General features: G+C 33.6%; 1 pseudogene; it reads right to left on the reverse strand.

The window, feature by feature from the left end:
• Window positions 1-16,148: 16,148 nt before the first annotated feature.
• Window positions 16,149-17,194, reverse strand: LOC107418877 (S-adenosyl-L-methionine-dependent uroporphyrinogen III methyltransferase, chloroplastic-like; annotated as a pseudogene).
• Window positions 17,195-19,761: the final 2,567 nt, after the last annotated feature.

Here is a 19,761-nt window from a genome sequence, read left to right on the forward strand (position 1 = left end):
TTATCCTTTGTATTCTCTATGTTCAATACTAGTATTCATAGAGATGACATAGGAACTTATGGACCTATGATTTAAACTCCAAAAAATTTTTAATTCATTAATTTTATTATTAGTCCATTCAAAATTGAAATTGTACTCTTAAATTATATAATTAGTTACTCAAAAAAAAAAAAAAATATTGAATGGTTCACTAACTTAATCATCACATATAGATAGATCCTCTATAAATAGCTCATAATTACAGCTAGGTCCAATATTTGTTATCCTTTTTAGTTATTTCTTTATCCTTGAATTCTAATAATTCTCTAATAAACAATTAATTCGCAATCTCATTGTGAAATGAGTGCTCAATTGTTTAAGAATTGAATTATCATTTAAGGGAACTTGATACGAACCTAGGACGACCTGCTCCTAAACCATATTATATTAGCCTAGATCTTAATTTAGTTCAAGTTCTAATAGAATTAACCTCAACCTCTAACCAACCTGTGGTTAGAAACCTTGGTATAATGTAGACGCCACAATAGGGGATGGAAAACCTATTGATAAGTCAAATTAAAGCAACCAATTCTCTAATGGTGTTTTAAGTGTTCTCAAAGAACAAAGAGATAATTAATCTCACAAGTATTTTCTCAATCAAATCAAAGTTGTATTCTTCTTGAAAAATAAGCCTTTAAATAGGCTTTAAAAGAAACAAAATAAATCCTAAAAACCCTAGGAAAAATCGGCCACACAATAAAGAGTTCTATGGTGGCCGAAATTCTCACTCCTTTCCTAATCTAATTTGGATTAATTAATTCCTTTATTTTGAATTAGGAATTAATTAATTTACAATGAAAGTAATAAAATAATAACTTTCCTAAACTTATTTTTCCAGAAAATAAATAAATAAAGACTAAAAGGTAATGGTAATTTCCTAAAACAAAAAGTAGAATCAAATTAGGAAACTATAATACTAGCTTTTTGACTAAGTTGACTTTGACCAATTTTGGACCAAATTGAGCTTCAAATCAGCTTCAATATGCTTTGTAGGATGACAAATAATCTGAATATGAAGTGCCACACGTTTCCTATGCTTGGAAGAGAAAGAAAAAGCCAACTCAGCAAAATATAGTAAAGCTAGCACAAAATACAGTAAAAAACAGGCCAAATTTGAAGCTGTTCGTACAACCCCTTTTTGAATGCCTTTGAAGTTGACTTGAATTGATTCCATATCCTATTAGACATATGTATTGAATCCATAAATAATTGGAACCATTTCATGCTGTTCGATGTCCATATTTGCACCAAAATCGCTACCCGGGTCCGTATCGGCTTCCACCACTTGGATGCTTAGAATAGACTTTGTATCTTCAAGTATAGATAAGCTCTGTTGAGAATTGATTATCCCCTGTATAAATGCTCCCAGGTTGTCCTTAATTCTCTTAATTTGAGCTCTTGTGATTGGCCTAGTCTTCATCCGTATCGGGTCAACACCCTAGCAGATTATCGGTTGAGCGGGCTCGGGCGGAATCACATCAGAACTATTATTTTAACTTCCATTTAGAAGGAATAGATTCCATATCTATATTTATAAGTCCCACCTATCTATTTCATTATGTCTTCAATGTACAAGGTAGTAGTTCACCATAAATAATATAACTTGTCGCGTCAATCAAAAAATACAATGTCATAGCTCTTTTCTTTCTTGGGTGACGAGGAAGAAGAAAAACCAGGTAACAAGAATTCTCTATCATAGTTGACTAAAGTTCTTATCCACTAGTCAACTGCCTCATTTTTTTCTGGCTATTTTTTTCCATCTGATACGAGTATATAGCTTGAGTTTCATCATCCATATATTGAGGAGTTTCATATTTGAAAACTTTCAAATGAATAAAGAGTTTCATTATGCACATATTGAAAAGGTTCAAATTCAAAAAATTTCAAGCCATTGTCGTCTAGGGAGCCAAATTTAGATGGTACATTGATTTTTTCTTTACTTGATTTTTTATAGGAATGCATTTGAACTTCAATTGCTTATGGGAATCTTGTGTATTTTTTACTTGTTAGGTTGATGACTAATTTTCAACTATTGTATGCTAGGACCAATAAGTAGTTGTGCAGTTCCAAATTCTCAAAGTTGTTGTTGTTGTTTTTTTTTTTTTTTTTTGGGGAAAGCTTAAATATATTTCTTCCCTATTCTATGGAAGTTAGAGGACACACAACAACTAGGTAGCTCACATTCTTTATCAAATTGAAGACTTGGTCTATCTTGTTTCAGTTTGTGTACCTTTACAGTATGTGATATTAGTAGTGTAGCTATATTCGCCAAACTCAAGAATGCTTATTAGAAAGAGGCCAATAGACCAACTTGTTACTAGTTTGCTCTAGATTATATGAGATTTAACTTGTATATAATATATGTGTTATTTCTTCACTTGCAGGTAAATTAGAAGGTAATATTTCAGTATCACAAGAAGATAGTGTTTTAGTATCACAAGAAAGTAGTGTTTCTATATCACAAGAACATGATTTTTCGGTATCACAGGAAGTTCAACAAGATCTTTTGGCATCTAGTGTAAGGAAACCACCAAGAAGCAAGCATCACAGGCAACGTAAGAGTAATAAGCTCCTGTTATTTTTATCAAATTACATGGTGTAACTTGTGCTCTATTAATTTGAATATCCAAGTTATCTGCAACATTTGTTCTTAAGTTCATCAATGTCCAAAATAATTTTATATGTTCTTTTAAGAAGTTTCCAACATGACATAGAGTGCTCCTTGTGATGATGCCATATAACTTAAAGCCTACATATATATATATATATATATATATATATATATATATATAATGGAGGTTTTTGGTGATGGGAATGGTTGGAAACCAAAAATAATTTCTATTCCAGTTTAAAGAGTTTAAGTTGTAGCATCAAAACTTGTAAGGTTCTGCTACATAACCTGACAAAATGTAGCTAGACTTTTTACGTTACATATGTTATCATACTGTGCATGTATTCTCTATGTTTTACAAACTAGCTAGCCAATATGATTGGCATATTGTCCTTTGAAAAGTAGACTATTATTGGTTGTTAGATGTATATATGCAATTGACGCTTTTCGTCATCTGTATAGTAATATAATGCTGTGTTCATCATATATTTCTGATATGAATTGTTGACATTTTGTCAACCTTTTTCCTTGTAATTCAATCCTTTTACGCACACTATTATATAATTATTGTTATTATTATTATTATTATTATTATTATTATTATTATATGGGGGATAAGAGAAAATAGTGTTCCTTATTTGTTGATATACTTGATGAGGAATGAGACTCTAGTAAGGAGTTTGGCATGCTTTAAATAAGTTAGAGAAGTTTGCCATGATGAAATAAACAATAGTTGGATTAATATTTGGGTTTTTAATGAGTTGAAGGTTTTCCTTTTTTCTCTTTTCTTTTAAGGACAAATAAATATTATAATGGAAGTAAATATTCCTAGTTTGTTTACTTTTATTTAGAGCTAAGTTTTTTAAATTTAAGTGTGGAAAAATTCGTTCTTGTAAACTATGATTTTGATATGAAATTATGATGCTTGATCTTGTACCTTGTTAATAAAAGTTTCACAATGTTAAGATGATACATTTGGCATGTGAACCTGAAATCTGGAAAGTTGATTAAAAAAAAAAAAATAGAACTCTTTGTCATTCCATAGTTTTAATAGAAGATGTTAGTGTTGCCTTTGTTATTATATGATATGTTATACTTGACTATCTAATGAGTAATTTTTATATCAAGTAAAAGTAGTTCACATTTATAATTTTTTATATGACAGAGAATCTCTTTAAAGGCTTGCCTCCGCATAGCGAAGAATTTCATCCTCTTGAACATTAGCAACAAGAAGAAAAATTAGCACAATCATATTTATTATTCGGAAATCTTGCTAAGGTATGTTTATGTAGCATACTCAATTTCTAAAAATAAATTTAGTTTATGCTAATTTATAATTGTTTTTAATTTGAGTAATTTTATAGTATTTAAAATAGAATATTGATAATAAAGAAATGGACACTACAACAAGCATAGAAGATAAAATAAAGCCTAGGATTGGAATGGATTTTGACTCACTTGATAAATTAGTGGAATACTATAAATTCTATGGGAAGGAAAAAGGCTTTGAAATTAGGAAAAGGACATCAAGTAAAGGAGATGATAGGGAGGTGAAATACATTACATTGGCATGCCCACGCAATAACAAGTCAAACAAAATGTATATCAAGAAGTGCTTTAAAATTGGATCCAGTGACAAAAACATGTTGTCAGGTAAAGCTTAGAGCTGTTAAATGTCCATATGGAAGGTGGCTAATTGGCTCATTGTTCTTAAACACAACCATGAATTAAGTACTCCAACCAAAGCTCGATACTATAAAAGTAATAAAGTAGTGAAGCCATAGATACAAAAGAAGTTGGAAATAAATGATAAAGATGGAATAAGGCTAAACAAGAATTTCAATTCTTTGGTTGTTGAAGCTGATGACATGAATATTTGACATTTTTAGAAAAAGATTGTAGAAATTATATCGACAAGATCAGATGTTTATGACTAGGGGAAGGTGATGCTACTGCAATTCAAAATAATTTCTTGAAAATGCAAGCTGATAATTCAAGCTTCTTTTATACGATGGCTTTAGATTATGAAGGTCGAGTAAAAAATTTGTTTTGGGCAGATGCAAGGAGTAGGGCTGCTTACAACAATTTGGGGATGTGGTCACATTTGATACTACATATTTAACAAATAAATATAATATGCCTTTTGCGCCTTTTGTGGGTTCAATCATCATGGACAATCAATGCTATTTGGATGTGGGTTGATCTCTAATGAGGATACTGAGACATTTTCCTTGTTGTTTCAGTCTTGGCTTGAATGTATGTGTAGTCGTGCACCTGTTGCGAGAATCATTGATCAAGATAAAGCCATACAGAATGCAATTGAAATTATTTTCCAGCTGCATGTCATAGGTGGTGTCTATGGCATATCGTGAATAAATTATCCAAAAAATTGAAAAGCTACAAGCAGTATGAAGCTATGAAGTTTGCTTTTCAAAATGCTATATATGATTCTTTAACTTGTGATGAATTTGAAGATCAATGGAATATTTTCATTAACAAGTATACGTTTCATTCTAATGAATGGTTATCTGAATTGTATTGGGAGACGACGATGGGTGCCTACATTTGTTAAGGATGTTTTCTAGGCAGGTATGTCTACAACCCAATGTAGTGAAAGTATGCATGCATTTTTTTGATGGGTATGTGAATTCAAAGACCTCTTTAAAACAATTTGTGGAGCAATATGATAATGCTTTAAGAGATAAAGCTGAAAAGGAAAACCATGAAGATTTCAATTCTTTTAACTCTTGGACCCCCTATATAATTGGCTATGATATTGAAAAACAATGTCAAAGTTATTATATTGTGATTTAGGAGATTGTAGAAAAATCATACCAGTTTGTAGTGGGTAAAGATATAATGACCGAAGAGAGTAATCGGTGTGTTGATTTCATTGTATGCTTTAATAAGGATAAATATGAGGTTACTTGCACTTGTCGACTATTTGAGTTTAGAGGTATATTATGTCGATATGCAATTAAGGTGCCAATTCATAAAAAAAATGTTTGTGTTCCAGAAAAGTATATTTTAAGATGGTGGAGGAAGGATGTTGATACGAACCTAGGACGACCTGCTCCTAAACCCGTATTATATTAGCCCGGATCTCAATTAAGTTCAAGTTCTAATGGAATTGACCTCAACCCCTAACCAACCTGTGGTTAGAAACCTTGGTATAATGTAGACGCCACAATAGGGGATGGAAAACCTATTGATAAGTCAAGTTAAAACAACCAATTCTCTAATGGTGTTTTAGGTGTTCTCAAAGAACAAAGAGATAATTAATCTCACAAGTATTTTTTTAATCAAATCAAAGTTTAAAGTTGTATTATTAATGAAAAAATAAGCCTTTAAATAGGCTTTGAAAGAAACAAAATAAACCCTAAAACCCTAGGAAAAATCGGCCACACAAAGAAGAATTCTACCTTGGCCGAAACTTTCCTATTCCTAAACTAATTTGGATTAATTAATTCCTTTATTTTGAATTTAGAAATTAATTAATTTACAATGAAAATAATAAAATAAAAACTTTCCTAAACTTATTTATCCAGAAAATAAATAAATAAAACTACAAAGTAAAGGTAGTTTCCTAAAACAAAAAGTAGAATAAAATTAGGAAACTATAATACTAGCTTTTTGACTAATTTGACTTTGACTATTGTTTGACCAAATTGAGCTCCAAATCAGCTTCAATATGCTTTGTAGGATGCCAAATAAGCTTATTGTGAGGTTCCCCACGTTGCCCTTGCTTGGAAGTATGAAAAAAAGGTTAATACAGTAAAATACAATAAAACCCGCGAAGAATACAACAAATCCGGCCTTTCCTTCTCCTTGTGCGCAAACCACCTTGTTGGTCGGCTTTGAAGCTGCTTTGGCTGGTTTCTATGACTCATCCTCCTTATGAATTGAACCCATAAAGATGGGGTTCCAATTCATACAACCCGGCCTCCTTATTAGCACCAAAAACGTCACCCGACCCTGTTTTGGCTTCCATTGCTTGTATGAGTAAAACAGGCCTTGGTTCTTTAGATGTGGCCAACCCCTCTTGGCTATGACGTATTCCTTGTATGAAGACAGCAAGATTGTCCTTGAACCTCTTGGCTTGGGCCCTAGTGATTGGTCCCACCTTCATTTGTATTGGGTCAGCACCCCAGCGGGTTGTTGGTCGAGCAGTCTCGGGTGGATGCGCATCATTCCCCTCCTCTTGAAAAGGATTTGTCCTCAAATCAAAGTCATCACCTGCAGCAAAAGGAGATAAATCAGCAACATTAAAGGAGGCACTAACATTATACTCACCCGGTAGATCAAGTTTGTAGGCATTGTCGTTTATCCTCTCCAAAACTTGAAAAGGTCCATCACCCCTCGGCATGAGTTTTGATTTCCTTTGTTCGGGGAATCTTTCTTTCCTTAAGTGCAGCCACACCCAATCTCCTGGTTCAAACACCATTGATTTTCGGCCTTGATTAGCCACCCTTGCATATTGCTCGGTCCTTCTCTCAATGTTTGCTCGAGTCTTCTCATGAATCTGCTTTACAAAATCAGCTTTTTGTTTTCCATCTAGATTAGCATGCTCACTTAAAGGCAAAGGTGTTAAATCTAATGGAGTCAAAAGATTAAAACCATAAACAATTTCAAATGGAGTAAATTTAGTTGCTGAATGTAAAGACCTATTATATGCAAATTCAACATGTGGCAAACATTCTTCTCAAGTCCTTAAATTTCTACTAATTAATGCTCTCAACAATGCAGACAAGGTTCTATTTACTACTTCGGTTTGTCCATCAGTTTGTGGATGACAAGTAGTTGAAAATAAAAGCTTAGTACCTAATTTGGCCCACAATTTTTTCCAAAAATAGCTTAAGAACTTAGCATCCCTATCCGACACAATAGTTCTTGGCATGCCATGCAATCTCACAATTTCCTTGAAAAATAAGTTAGCAATATTGGATGCATCATCACTTTTGTTACATGCAATAAAATGTGCCATCTTAGAAAACCTATCTACTACAACAAATATTGAATCCTTACCTGTCCTTGACCTAGGCAACCCAAGAATAAAATCCATTGACAAATCCATCCAAGGATAGGTAGGAATCGGCAAAGGCTTATACAATCCATGCGGTTTCAATGTTGATTTTGTTTTTCGGCACTTCACACATCTTTCACAAATTCTCTCAACATCTCTCCTCATGTTAGGCCAATACAAATGTTCTTGCAGCAAGGATAAAGTCTTTAAAATACCAAAATGACCCATTAAACCACCCCCATGTCCTTCCCGAACCAATAATTCCCTAATACTACAATTAGGCACACAAAGTTTGTTTTCCTTAAACAAATATCCCTCAAATATGTAAAATTTATTAAATCCATGTTTCAAACAGGTTCTAAAAATTTCTCCAAAGTCACTATCATGCTCATAAAGTTCTTTCAATTGTTTAAATCCAAGCAATCTAGCATCTAAGGTAGAAAAGAGCACATACCTTCGGGATAATGCATCGGTAACCACATTTTCCTTACCTTTTTTGTAGCGGATCACATATGGAAATGTTTCAATAAATTCAATCCACTTAGCATGCCTTCGGTTGAGCTTTCCTTGACCCTTGATATGCTTCAAAGACTCATGATCCGTATGAATCACAAACTCCTTTGGCATGAGATAATGCTGCCACGTCTCCAAAGCCCTCACCAAAGCATACATCTCTTTGTCATAAGTCGGGTAGTTTATGGCAGCTCCATTCAATTTTTCACTAAAGTAGGCTATGGGCCTTCCTTCTTGCATTAAAACAGCTCCAATACCTACACCCGAAGCATCACACTCAATTTCAAAAGTCTTAGCAAAATTTGGCAAAACTAACAAAGGTGCATTACACAATTTTTCTTTCAACAAATTAAAAGATTTTTCTTGTACTTCCCCCCATTTGAAGCCAACATTCTTCTTGACAACTTCATTCAATGGTGCTGCTATGGTACTAAAATCCTTGACAAATCTTCGGTAAAAGCTTGCCAAGCCATGAAAGCTCCTCACTTGGGTAATGGATGTAGGAACCGGCCACTCTTGGATTGCCTTCACTTTAGCTTGGTCAACTTTGATTCTTGCAGCACTTACTACAAAACCTAGAAATACAAGTTCTTCTTTGCAAAAGTCACATTTTTTAATGTTAGCAAATAATCTTTCCTTTCTAAGAACTTGCAAAACTTGCCTAAGTTGATCCACATGGTCATCCAAATTTCGGCTATATATTAAAATGTCATCAAAATAAAAAACCACAAATTTACCAATAAATGGACGCATTACATGATTCATAAGCCTCATGAAAGTACTAGGTGCATTAGATAATCCAAAAGGCATAACTAACCATTCATACAGCCCATATTTAGTTTTGAATGCGGTTTTCCATTCATCACCTTCTTTCATCCTAATTTGGTGATAACCACTCCTAAGATCAATTTTTGTAAACATGCAAGCACCATGCAACTCATCAAGCATATCATCTAATCTAGGAATGGGATGTCTATATTTGATGGTAATATTATTTATAGCCCTACAATCAACACACATTCTAAACAGGAACAGCACAAGGACTTAAACTCTCACGAATATATCCTTTATCAAGCAAATCACTTACCTGTTTTTGCAGCTCCTTTGTTTCTTCGGGATTGCTCCTATAAGCTGGTCTATTTGGTATGGCAGCCCCTGGAACAAAGTCAATTTGATGTTCTATCCCTCGAATAGGTGGTAGTCCACTTGGAATCTCACTTGGAAAGACATCTCCAAACTCCTTCAAAAGAGAAATCATAGAACTTGGCAATTCAAGTTCTTCAAAGTTAGTTTGATCATTAAAATAATTTTCTTTGTAAAGCATGACCAGCAAAGGTTTCTTACACTCAATAACCTTATTAATATCCCCTAAACTCAAATAAAAATTCTGGTTTTTCCTCTCTTTTCTTTCTTTTCTTTTTCTTCCCTCAGTTTGGCTCTTATTGGCGGAAATTTCCGGATTTTGTATGCTCTCGGGTTTGTTCTCTTTTCTCACCTCTCTCTTGGCTTTTTCTTGGTCTTTCCACTCAATATGAACCTTAGAAACCTTACCTTGGTCAGCAACCTCAACCTTACCTTCTTGAATGGATGGTGAAGCCGTTGGTGCCATGCTTGCTTTTTCCTTGAGCTTTTCGGCTTCTCTCCTTTGTTGCATTTGTAATTGGTCTTTGTAAACCTCTTTAGGAGATAATGGTTCGAGCTTGATCTTCTTCCCTTTAAACCTGAAAACAATACTATTTTCTCGACCAAAATGAGTAGCATCTTTATCAAATTGCCATGGTCTACCTAATAGCATCTTTAGTATATGTCTACCTAATAGGAGATAATAGGCTTGTTTGTTTACTTTCATCTCACCACTATCATTAAGCCATTGTAATCTATAAGGTTCTGGATGTTTAATTGTTTTCAAGCCTAATTTATCAACTACAAGATTACTTATCACATTAGTACAACTCCCACTATCTATAATCATGCTACAAATTTTACCTTGTATTTCGCAGCGAGTGTGGAAGATGTTTTCCCTTTGTATCTGCTCTTCATCCTTGTAGACAGCAAGTACTCTCCTTGAAACCAAGCTTAACTCGGCATTAGATGTATCTACAGGTTCGGTTTCATCTTCATTACAAGCCTCCTCTTGCTCGGTTTCAGCCCCACTTTCTTCACTTGCGGATTCCAGCTCACCATCGCCCTTTAATACCATGATTCTTCTATTTGGGCATTGGCTGGATATGTGTCCTCTTCCTTGGCACTTAAAACAAATTATTTCTCTAGATTTTTGAGGTTTAGGATCAGATTTTATCTCACCTCTAAGTGCTTGGACAGATTCGGTCTTGACCTCTCTTCTTGGCCGGTTGGTTGATTCTTCTCCTAATTTCGGCCTCAACTTGTTTTCATAAGTGGAATTATTTTTCCAGCCACTTGAACTTGTCCTTCCACTGCTAGAAACTCCTCCAAACCGTGTACTAACACCCCTCCTCTTGAATTAGTTCTCAAGTTTAATGGCTACATGCAACATCTCCTCCAATTCCAAGTATTGTTGTAATTCAAGTTGGTTGGCAATGTCACGGTTTAACCCTCCAAGAAATCTTGCCATTGTTGCCTCTCTATCCTCCCTCATGTTTAACCTCATCATTAACATCTCCATCTCTTTGTAATAATCCTCCACGGACTTACTTCCTTGAGACAAAGATTGAAGCCTTTGATGCAGCAACCTTTGGTAATGGGATGGCACAAACCGCTTCCTCATGACTCCTTTCATTTGTCGCCATGTTGTAATTAAGTCTTCACCAACCCTCCTTCGGGTGCTTTGCTCATTTATCCACCATTGGAGTGCATAATGGCCAAACTCCATTGCTGCCATCTTCACCTTCTTACCTTCCGAATAGTTGTGGCAGTCAAAAATCATCTCCATTTTCTCTTCCCACTCCAAATAAGCTTCAGGATCACTTTTACCCATAAAAGGTGGGATATTAACTTTGATATTTCCCAAATCTTCATCTGTATCCTCCCTCCTATATCTCCCATGGCCAGCTCTATCTTGGACAGCAAAGGTTTCGTCCATACCTTCCTCAAAGTCACCGTCCAATGGCTCCTCATCAAATTCCTCTCTCGGCCTCTCGCGACCTACTCGTCCTCGGCCTCGTCCTCCATGGAATTCTTGCCTATTTCTTGTATTCGGCCTTCCTTGTGAGGCTTCTAATCTTCCCACTCTTTGATTTACATGCTCAAATTGAGCACTCATCCGCTGTATTGATTCTAAAATAGTTCTCAAGTCCACTTGGTCTCCACTTCTGGTAGCTCGGTCATCACCATGAAATGCTACGGACTCTTCCTCATTGATCCTCAAGGGTGGATCCCCTCTTCTTATTCTAGAATCTGCCATGTTAGTAAAATACTGCAAAAATAAAATAAATCCTCACAATATTCACTCCCTCACGTGTTTCACTCAAACAAGGTCTCGACACTCGTGTTTGCACACTAGTTTCGGCTTTTACCCTCTTTTAAGCTCACACACTCTTGCCTTTTTCCACTCAATGAATTATCTCAAAGTTCTAATTAAAACACCCACAAAACAGCAATTAGCTCACTAGTACGTTTTAATTAAACTTATCAACAAAACAGTAGCAAAAAGTAGGCAATACCGAAAGAATCCAACAAATCCTAATTTTTCGGCTTTCTAGATAAGAAAACACAAATTAATGGGAAAACGTTGGAATTTTTGAAAACTGCACCAGATGGTAGTAGATTATGAGTTCAAGAATAAAATTCCAGAAAAAGAAATTCAAATACGAACAAGAATCAAAGAGAACAAAAATATAGAAAAGTGTTGGTTGTTGTTCTTGTAATTCAAGTTTTGTATCAATTCCTTTAACTAATTTTAATCCAAAAATTTAAACACCCAAAATCCAAATATCCAGCAGCAAGAATAATTTCCCAGCAACTCAAATATTGAATAAATAATAAAAAAAAACCAGCAGCTCCAACAAATTTCCAGCAAACAAATCAAACTCCAACAAACCGAAATATTTTTCTTCTTTTTTTTTTTTTTTTTATTCGGCTTTACCTCTCCCTTTTTTTTTTTTTTTTTTCACTCACAGAACATAAACAACTGCAGTAGCAAGAATAATTACCAAAATTGCAATTCCAACTCCAAAACAAACACCAAATGCGTGACCTCCAAATAAACAAAATGTGCAGTTTTTTTTTTTTTTTTTTAAAGTTGCCGCAAACTTTTTTTTTTTTTTTTTTTTTTATTTTTTTTTTGAATATATGAATGCAAATATTTAAGACTAAAACAGCAAAGAAAAATCAACAATAACCAAATTAACAAGAACAATGATGAAAATCAACCAACAAACTAGGAAACAAAAAATACGGTAAAACTAGGAAATCCTAATTCAACTAGGAATGAATTTTTTTTTTAAGATGCAGAACGTGTAGGGGATGGATGCAACCTTAACCTAATGCTAAAATTGCAGAATAAAATAAAAACAAATAAAACAAATAAAGATAGATCAAACCTGAATAAAATTTAGCTCTGATACCAAATGATACGAACCTAGGACGACCTGCTCCTAAACCCGTATTATATTAGCCCGGATCTCAATTAAGTTCAAGTTCTAATGGAATTGACCTCAACCCCTAACCAACCTGTGGTTAGAAACCTTGGTATAATGTAGACGCCACAATAGGGGATGGAAAACCTATTGATAAGTCAAGCTAAAACAACCAATTCTCTAATGGTGTTTTAGGTGTTCTCAAAGAACAAAGAGATAATTAATCTCACAAGTATTTTTTTAATCAAATCAAAGTTTAAAGTTGTATTATTAATGAAAAAATAAGCCTTTAAATAGGCTTTTAAAGAAACAAAATAAACCCTAAAAACCCTAGGAAAAACCGGCCACACAAAGAAGAATTCTACCTTGGCCGAAACTTTCCTATTCCTAAACTAATTTGGATTAATTAATTCCTTTATTTTGAATTTAGGAATTAATTAATTTACAATGAAAATAATAAAATAAAAACTTTCCTAAACTTATTTATCCAGAAAATAAATAAATAAAACTAAAAAGTAAAGGTAGTTTCCTAAAACAAAAGGTAGAATAAAATTAGGAAACTATAATACTAGCTTTTTGACTAATTTGACTTTGACTATTGTTTGACCAAATTGAGCTCCAAATCAGCTTCAATATGCTTTTTAGGATGCCAAATAAGCTTATTGTGAAGTTCCCCACGTTGCCCTTGCTTGGAAGTATGAAAAAAAGGTTAATACAGTAAAATACAGTAAAACCCGCGAAGAATACAGCAAATCCGGCCTTTCCTTCTCCTTGTGCGCAAACCACCTTGTTGGTCGGCTTTGAAGCTGATTTGGATGGTTTCTATGACTCATCCTTCATATGAATTGAACCCATAAAGATGGGGTACCAATTCATACAACCCGGCCTCCTTATTAGCACCAAAAACGTCACCCGACCCTGTTTTGGCTTCCATTGCTTGTATGAGTAAAACAGGCCTTGGTTCTTTAGATGTGGCCAACCCCTCTTGGCTATGACTTATTCCTTGTATGAAGACAGCAAGATTGTCCTTGAACCTCTTGGCTTGGGCCCTAATGATTGGTCCCACCTTCATTTGTATTGGGTCAGCACCCCAGCGGGTTGTTGGTCGAGCAGTCTCGGGTGGATGCGCATCAGATGTAAAAATATATCATGCTAAAGTGAGAATAAATTATGTTGATTGGAGTGCCAAACTTGAAACATATCAATTTGATAAGATGTGCGACTCATTTTCTTAGGTTGTAGATTTGGCACCTGATAGTGATGATATGTGTAACATGGTGATGAAGGTGATTCACAATTTGAAAATGAAATTGATATTGCACGAAGGTATTAATATGCATGCTCAGACAATAAGTGGCAAGGAGAACAATGTTTCAAATAAGAATGGAAAGGTTCTTACTCCATTGGTTGTTCAAAATAAAGATTGTCCTCCATTCAAAAGAAAGTAATTTAAAGCTGAGCAAATTTTTCGAAAAGGAAAAGAAAAGAAAATACGATAAAAAAATCAATGGCAGCAAAATAACAAAGGTATGAAATAAAATGTCATTAATTAATATGTTTTAGAAATATTTTGCTATTGATGTTTTATTATTTATTATTTCTAATGTTCTTTTTTGTTTTGTAGAAATCGAACATAAGAACATGTGACTCAAATTCTATTGTGGACATTGAAAAAGCTTATGCATTTGGAGGATAAGAGAGTGTCACATCAAAGGTATAAATAGGTATTGTATAACTATATGATTTTAATTACATAAACATACTCATATTTGTCATCGCTTAACTTATTTAAGTAATTATTTTGATATTTCTTCTTATACGGTAAATAGGGCATTGAAGTTTGGAGCTAATGAAACTTTTTCGGATGGAGCAAATGAGTTTTATGGTTTTCTTCTCAAGTTCATTGCCAAGATATTGGAATGAATAGTCAAACTAATTTTATGCTTACTTTTGAAAATCATTTACAGGTAATTTATACTTCATTTCATTACCATGAGTTTCTGGTTAAGAAATGTGTTTATTTTTATATATAAATATTTTATATTGTCTTGTTATCAGATATCATTATTTCATACTATGAATTAACTTTCAATTTATAAAGGGTGATAGAAATTTGGGCAATGCAAATGAGAGCAACAACTAGGTGGCTGCATAAGCTACATTCTTTTAGACTTATGTTGTCTAGTATTTTTATGTAGTGTTGAAAAGATGGAAGAGTTAATTTTAGAATATGGAAATAAGAACAAAAATCTTAAAATAAATTTTCATCTGAGGAGGCTTTTGATATTCTGAATTTATCAGTTGGTGGTTTCTTTGTTTGAGGATATTATTTAAATTGATTATTTTCAAGTTATCAGTTCAAGTTTAAGCAAAATGCATTAATCAAGAATGTTTTCTGCTGCACAGTATTATGAAACTTTATTATGAAACTTCTATAGTATTTTTCTGGTTTTTCATGTGTATTCTTTCCTAGAGATCTATATGTGATGACTCCATTACAATTGATACTTTTTGTTCTAAGATAGAAAAGAGTCTCTGATGGCTGGATAATTCGCTTGACAATGATGTGACAAACTTTGCTCTTTAATTTTTATGAGGTTTTATCCAAAAAAATATAAAAAAAAAAACAAATTATCTGCCATCATACTTTGCTTTTTGGTGCCAACATTCAGTCCCTGCCAGAGAAAGCTAACTCAAAAAGAATATTTTTCATTCCTTCTCTTCTCTTGCATATAAACCATTAGTATTCTTCTCTCAATTTAAGAAAAATTGTCTCAAATTTATTATAGTATTAAATACTCAAGCCTCCTCTTAGTTTCTAAACTCGATCTGAACAAATTACCTAACAACAACAACGTTAACACTTAACATGACGCATAGTTAACTAGGAAAAAAAAAAAAATATAGAAAAGTGTTGTGGAATTAAATTCAATCTTCCTCTTAAGAAATACTAAAGTTACATAACCAAGAGATTCAAAATTAAGGATGAGAAAATTCAATATCCAATTATGCATTCAATGAACCTAATATGCAAATGTATATAAGAAAACTCACTAATTCCATTGTGAGTGTTAACACTTGCATAGTAGGCTGTGCCTATGGAGTTCTTGTTCTCCCTATAAGATGGGGAAGAAGAAAAAAGAAATGAGATGATGAAGAAAAAAAAAAAATTCAATAATAAATTTAATTATCCATAAATTTAATAACAAATTTTATTGCTGCATATATTTAGGATAAAAATGCAGCAATGATATATTTAGGATCCATTTATATAGATCATAGAAGAAAAGCATAAGTCCATATTAGTTGAAACAGGGTGGAAACAAGATTATAGTAATATTCTTTTAAATTGCTTCAACAAGTTGCTCCACATTGGAATCATAGAATTTCTCTTCTGCTATGACAATTATGTCTGTATCCCAATGATGATCAGTGCAGGTGATACTAACTTTACTGATGCAATCTCATTAGCAAGATCCTTCAATTCAGCAAAAACCTTGCTCTCTTGAGGTGTGGTGCCATGCTCAACTGCAACAGCTAGTGTATTTGATGGTAGACCATGATACATCAACTTTTGAGCAAGAGATGAGAGTGTAGATAAACCCATATAAACCACCAAGGTCTTATCAGTTCAGTTGCATTCTCTGCTATGAACAGAGGATCTGTTCCTCCTCTCCTTGAGTGCCGAGTAAGAAATTTGATGCTATTTGCAACACCTCGGTGTTTTAATGGGTTTCCTAACTCTGCTGCTATCTCTGAAGTAGTAGTGATGCCTGGAATAATATTCACTTCGATTCTTTGCCACTGCATAAAATCCATCTCCTCCCCACCTCTTCCAAACACCAATGGATCCCCTCCTTTAAGTCCGACAACAATAGCTCCAACATCAGCAAAATTAAGTAGCAAATCATGTATCTCCTCCTAGGTTTTGCTACGGTACATATCTGTCTTGCCAACATAGAGAAGTCTAGCATTAGGGCCAACCAAATCCAACACATCATTGGACACCAAACCATCATACAACAACAAATCTGCACTATGAATAACTCTAACTGCCTTCAATGTCAATAGCTCAAGGTCCTCAGGACCAGTACCCACTAAGAACACATTGCCATGCCCATAATTCCCTCCTTTACTTTCTCTATTCTCTCTCACCATTTGAAGTAGCTTCTTTAACTCTGGTAACTGCAAAGTAATATCATTTTCCCTAGTTGAATTAAAATCAAGTGGAATTAAGCATAAACTAGTTCGCTCAAATTGGTTCTTGTACAGCCATTGATATCTTTGGTACCTCTCAATAGAGTGCTTATCTATGAATGGTGAAGAAGAATGCGAAGAAGAGGAGTTAATGTGTAAAGAACAATTAGGTCAAGGGTCTAAAGGGATAGGTTTTTTGAAATGCTGTGAAGATGAAAAAGCGGATAGAGAATGTAGTCTAGCAACTAGAGCCATAAAAAGTTCTTGAAGTATTATTTTTCTTTTCCTTTTTTTATCAATATAATTTTTTGGGTTTGGCAGTTGATTTTGTAAGTATCTTAAAATGTAGTTGAATAAAGGCAAGTGTTGGTGGCAACAACTCACATGGTGAAGATTTTGTTTCCTTGTATACTAGTGACCATCAACATCATTTCCTCGCTTGGCTACAGCCAAACCCACAATGTTTATTATCCAAAATCCCTACAAACACCCAAATTCATCCACAATGTTTATTATCCAGAATCCCTACAAATACCCAAATTCATTCTTCAGTAAAAAGGCAATTAACCATCATAATTTTTTTTTAAACGTTAAAATCTCCACCTAATCCATAAAACCAATTCTGAAGTGTAACAACTATAGATTTGGCACAATTAGTAGAAGACAACAACAAACTCCAACACCCACACCAACATACCTGTCCTAAAAATGAAGAAAAAAATTGAAAGAAAAAGTTAATGTTGAAGATTGAGATAAACCCACCTGAAATTCTGAAATGCTGATTCATACATAATTCATGAGAGAAGGAATACATCATCCTCACTATAACTGACAATGGTGATTTTAGCTAGGGATTGCACGATCAAAGCTAAATGGCTTATTATAACTCCCTTGGACTTTCCCGTGGTTCCTATAGTTTTTACGAAATTGATACTTGAATGAAAATATGGGCAGAAAATATGTTTGAAAACTAGAGCAAAGACTACTCTTAAACGTTTATGCAACTTTAGTATTGAATTTAAAAATTGGCAAATATCTGTGCATGGAAGCTCAAAGGATGCAAAAGTTGAAGAAATAGTTCCCAAATATTTTAGTTGTCATTAAATACTACCTCCTATAAAGAAACCATGCCAGACTTTCAAATCTCCAAGCATTATCTACCTCTTAGCTTATAGCAGTATCTTCGATAATGTTGTAGCTCATATTATATGTTTGTGGGTTTTGGTGACATTAAATTCCAACCTTAACTACACAATTCTAGAGATTTTCTATGAACTTAAGTTATTATACACTTTGGAAACCTCAGTTGCCTATTTTTCCTCCCTTTCACACATGAGAATGGTATCATTGACCATGACAGTTCAAGTTGATTTCTTACACACCAAGGCAATGAAAATATTCATATGATAGGTAATTGAAAAGACTATATATCATCTATAACAGATACACAACAAAAAAGAGTATAGTGCTTTTATACCTGATGTGAAGCAAATAAGAGCAGTGCCCTCAGGTGCCCATGAGTAACTCAAAGGTAAATCCCTTGCCAACCCCTTCTTAATTGCTTCCATACTTAAAACTGCGACTATGAACAAGAGACTCATTAAATCAGCAACTAAGCGAAAAATCATAGTGGGTCTTCATTGAATCCGTAGATTTCAAAGAAACAACATACAGTTCCATGTTCCTATTGAATTGTTTTCTTCCTCCAAGGAAACCCGCCATCTTAGAGAAGGCAAATCATATGTCCAGAGTTTCAGAAACCAATGGTTACAGCTCTTATCCATCACCAACAATACTAGATTCACCATCTCCATAGTAAGCATCGCCTCTTCAAACTCCTGCAATTAAGTTAAAATAAAACCATTGATAGCTTAAAGTATAAAACAAAGCCAAATAAATAAATAAGCAAATAAAATCTAAGTTATATATATATATATATATGACTTACCCATCTCTAACTCAGAGGAGCAGCAATACCTCCCACATATGTAGCCGCTAGTAACCATTCCAAGTACCACTCACTGAATTCGTAGCTAAACACTAATAACAATTTCATTAACTTTTTTTTGTTGACAATTTTTCTGTTTTTCAAAAGCAAACAAAAAACTAGAAAAAAGCTTGGAATGTGTCTTCAGTTTGTGGGGCATTACCTCAAAAAAAGATTAACATAAACCCACCTAAAATTATGAAATTAAGAGAAACCATGTGATTACGCAGTTTCGTCCTATTCAGAAACTCTATAAAATAGCTGACGATTAAGGGAAAGCAGATGGTGCTGCTGGTCGGATGGCTTGGAGGAGAAAAGGAATAGAAGGTATTTTTATCTATTTTTGGTGAGTAGATTATGTTTTAATATAATTATAAAACCTAAAAATAAGAATTAATTAATTAATTAATTGGGAATTTTATTAGTGATGTGGCATTATTAGGTGGAGTGCCATGTCAGATGCTATGTCATTTGGATTATAATTTTGGTTAAATTTTTGGTATTTATAGCAATATTGTTAACAAAATTATTTGTTGGACATTAGTCATATTAGTCATACAACCTTTGTTGCAAAATGTTTAACCTTTTATGGAAAAAAAAAAGACTGATTTTTTTTATTAAGTCTAATTTGCTTAATTTATAAGAAATGGTTTTTTCATATTGTTATTACTCATTTGTTTCTTCGAACTAAATTGCATTAATGTTAGTAGATATTTTTGGTGTATGATTGAACAATGAATACCATCACAAACTTCACAATCATAGTCAAAATTTGAAACTTGATGATAATATATTTTTGATTAGAGATAATGAAAAATAAATTAACATATATTTG

This window comes from Ziziphus jujuba, chromosome 2 (assembly GCF_031755915.1).
Source record: "Ziziphus jujuba cultivar Dongzao chromosome 2, ASM3175591v1".
Taxonomy (NCBI): domain Eukaryota; kingdom Viridiplantae; phylum Streptophyta; class Magnoliopsida; order Rosales; family Rhamnaceae; genus Ziziphus; species Ziziphus jujuba.